Source organism: Cornus florida, unplaced genomic scaffold (genome assembly GCF_030987335.1).
Source record: "Cornus florida cultivar Cherokee Brave unplaced genomic scaffold, ASM3098733v1 CherokeeBrave_3.0.0_Hap2_Chr05, whole genome shotgun sequence".
In the NCBI taxonomy this organism is placed as follows: Eukaryota; Viridiplantae; Streptophyta; class Magnoliopsida; order Cornales; family Cornaceae; genus Cornus; species Cornus florida.
In genome coordinates, this window is record NW_026775575.1 from 92,567,465 (window position 1) to 92,571,457 (window position 3,993).

General features: G+C 36.5%; 1 long non-coding RNA gene across 2 annotated transcripts in view; it reads right to left on the bottom strand.

Annotated features, from left to right (window-relative positions):
* Positions 1-3,777, bottom strand: part of LOC132307649 (uncharacterized) — a 4,415-nt gene extending 638 nt beyond the window's left edge. Inside the window, exon 1 of one of the 2 annotated variants that reach the window (XR_009482288.1) lies at positions 2,751-3,777. This is a non-coding gene — a long non-coding RNA (uncharacterized LOC132307649). The other variant, XR_009482289.1, reaches the window with a different exon arrangement.
* Positions 3,778-3,993: the final 216 nt, after the last annotated feature.

Here is a 3,993-nt window from a genome sequence, read left to right on the forward strand (position 1 = left end):
TAAATAAACCACTCCTGTTATTGATTTCGGTGCAGCACTAAGGTTCTCGCGAATAATTAGAAAGGTCAAGCCTGGGGTCCGGGGGGCGGCGCCCCAAAGACTAGAAAACACCCAATAATTGTTATGTCAAATCTCAACGTTCTAAGAATTCTATCGAATTTTAGAATGCGAAATCAGTTCCAAAATTCAGTGATCATTTTTATAAAACACGATTCTACCCATTACTTAACAATTCCAAAAACTCCCGAAAATAACAAAAAAATGATGCATTGCTACAAATACACGTAAAACTGGAAACATCCCTCCTCTAATATGCATAAATGAATTAAAGTATGCAAACTAGCGATACAAACATATAAAACAGTTTCAAAGCAGATTATCAATATTAGAAACATGGTAACCAAAATATTACTAATCGAATTATTATTATTTCATGCAGTTCAGAATAACAAAGCGTGATCAGGTTTGATTTCTAAGTTTCAGAATCGAATCATAGTTTATATCAGTGCATAGAAGTGTGTGTGTGTGTGTATATATATATATATTGTTTCACAGAGCTGAAACGCTTATAGGTCCAAAGGGGAAAAGAAGAAAGGTACTTGTCTTGCGAGTTTAGGGCAGCACCACGAATCCTCAAGCCTCCAGCCTAGGGTTACAGGCCTCTTTCGGTTTCTCCTCCATGAACCACCTCTACAAACCAGAACGTATAAAATCTAGGATTCTGTTTCTCTTCTCTTTCTATCTATCTCTCTCGCTAGTCTGTATCATCCCTTTAACTAACATAGTAGTAAACCATCAAAATAAGTCCACATCGAGTTCAAGGCTAGTCTATATATTCCCCATGAATAAGCCCAAATAAAACACAGTCCAAACAAAACAACCACATAATTATATAATTTAAATCCAATTTAAAATATATAAAATATTAATAATCCCATTTATAAATTCATTAAGAATATGGGGTATTACAAATACTTAATTTATGAGATAGATGAAAATAACTACACAAGTATAAGGGGCATTCTAGGTATTATGAAATAATTTTTTGATAATGTCAGCAAAAACCATCTCTGACCATCTTTGACAGTGACAGGAAGGGGGAAACTGATGTGTGTAAAAAAAGTAAGGCGCCTTAATACAACTGTCGAGGCTCGATGAGACCTAGGTTTGATTGAATTTATGCAAATGTGTGTGTGTGTGTGTGTGTGTGGTGGGGGAGGGGGGTCTTTAATTTTGAACTATTGACAAACCGCAAGGGGTCTAAATGAATTTAACCTAAAATGTTATAATATGAACAATGAATGGTATTTACAATGTAGAGCTCTCTATGCTTTCTTTCTTGCTTTTGACCGTCTTGAACGCTACCATTTATCTAGGGTTGATACAATACCTAGTATTTATATGGAATCACTATTGGGTTAGGAAAGCTCCAATAAGGAAATTTTTTCCAAGTTTCTTAATGACGTGTACGTGATCAAATTCTATGTGACCTGCAATCGATCCAAAAACTCCCTGATTTTGATCTAAAAATTTACTCAGTTGCGGTCGATCAAGCTTCGATTGTGGCCAACACTACTTACTATGATCGAACCAACACAAGCCGCTTGAGCTCGACCCCTGATTGGGGTCTGCGTAGCAACAATATAAATTAAGCTTGTGATTCAGGCTCCACAACCTTAACAATCTAAAAAATTGAGAATAAATAGACTTCAAATTTAGACAGACTAGAGGATTGGTAACCATTGTTTACATTCCTCCCTATCTAAACTATAATCTCAAACAAAACACTTGATATTATATTTTTTCACATTATTACATCCTATATCTAGTTGCTACATGAGAAAGAGTGTGTGATATGGGTGACAAGAATTAATGTTTATTGGAGCATCAAGCATGACTAAAAATGATGGATTTTCACACTATACTTAGTTTCTATATGAGAGAGCTTCGCAGCCAACCTTTTGGTTCCAAGTCTTTAAGGGCAGTTTGGTTTGAAATGGAAGGAAAAGAAATGAAATGAAATGGAATGGAGGGATTTTTTTTTTTTTTTGGTGGGTATAAAATTTTGGAAGAAAAAGAAAGAGAATGAAAAGATTTGGAGGGATACATTAAAGTTTGATAAGTTAGTTTTGTTATCCTCCCATTTTTGGGAAGAAATAAAACGAAAGGTTAGTATTTTTAATGAAACTTTGTTAATGTCAAATTTGTCCTTATTCTTATACGTAATAAAAGACAAAATCCATGAAAAAAGGTGTGGTAGTTAATTCATTGAAATAGTTTCATTTCCTTTCTTCCCATACATGATTACAATCATTTCTTTTTCTTTTCATTCATTAATCAACCGAACACCATAAGTGGTTAACAAATAACACTATCCTCTTCTTTCATTTTTATTTTATTTTAATTTTCTCTCGTAACTAATGTCATCCTTCTTTTCTTTTCTACTGCACCAAACATAGCCTAATTTATCACTATTGCGGTCCTTGCGAACTAGTCTAGTAATATCTAAGTAAACCCTTCACACCAAGGGTCATAAAGGAGCTTTAATTTAGCACCATTCTGTGATGAGGAAAGGGTAAAGTCATCTAAATCTCCATAATTGAATGTAACGGTAAACTAATACTCTTCATGGAAAAGAAAATTATGTGAAACATTTACATAGTCTTATCTTAATAGGTATTGTAAAAAAATTAATTGTTTAGAAATTACTATTGGTTCATTATAATAAACACTTGTGTAAGTATACATACAGAAGGAGCCTCTAGAGCTTGAAATTCCCACAGCCTTGTTCGTGGAGCTGGCGTAAAATCCTTCAATAGAGACATCCAGCCAGGCTTATCATCAAGCATGTCATTGGCAATGGTATGGATACCAACTTCTGGTTAGACAATTGGACTCCAGCAGGGACTCTCAGTCTTCGATTTCCATCCATCCTCCTCTCAAACTTGGGAACTAAAGATAATTTACTCGTGGGTAAATTCATAGTCAACAATTCATGGGCATTCCCCCCATCTCTTTCCAATGCAATCCCAGAACTTCTTGCTCTCCCTCAACCTTGCTCAGTCCCATTCAGCCTCAAACACACCATTCTCCATCTCGCAGACAATGGGGATCAAATTGCTTGGTTCAACCTCGTATGGTGCTCTCCCACAATCCCAAGGATGAAATTCAGCATGTGGATGGCCGTACAAAGCAGACTACCAACCCTTGAAAACATAGCAATGTCTCATCATGAGAACATATGCGCACTATGCAAGAATGAACCTGAATCCCACTCCCACCTCTTTTTCAGATGCGTCTTCTCCTCTCCACTGTGGAAATTCATACAAGATAGATGTAAATTTTACAAACCATTCTACTCTTAGGAGGATATGATTATGTGGATTAGTCAAAGATGGAGGGGAAGCTCTCCGACCAACATGCTTCGGAAGATCTGTCTTTCAACTATGGTTTATCATATCTGGGAAGAACGCAATAACCGAGTTTTCAAAGAGAAAGCAGCTTCGCAGAGATTGGTGTTGGCCAAAGTGTGCAATACAATCACAAACCTTCTCCAACTGCGCTGCCTCAAGGATTGTGATACCTCCAAATCTATTTTGCAGGCTTGGAATTTATCGCCGGATTGCTGTCGCCCCCCTCCGAGACCGCCGGACTAGCTAGTGGAAGGAAATTCACATTGCCGATTTAGGGCTATGTCACCGGATTGAAAGCTTGACACCTTCCTTTAACGGATATTTCATTAGTTTGTTAAACGAAGTTATTAGGCTTGTTTTTGGATTGGGCTTATATGCCTCTGTTGTTCGGCCATTGGCCGCCTCTTGTTGCCTTATTTGGGCCTGTTTGCCTTCACGGACTGCTTTGGGCCAAAGGCCTTTGTACATTTTACCCTTATTTTAATACATTGTTTAATCTTTCAAAAAAAAAAAAAAAGGTTATAAATGAGCAAGAAAAAAATCCTTGGTCATTTTTAGATTTATAAGTTATTTTTGTGTT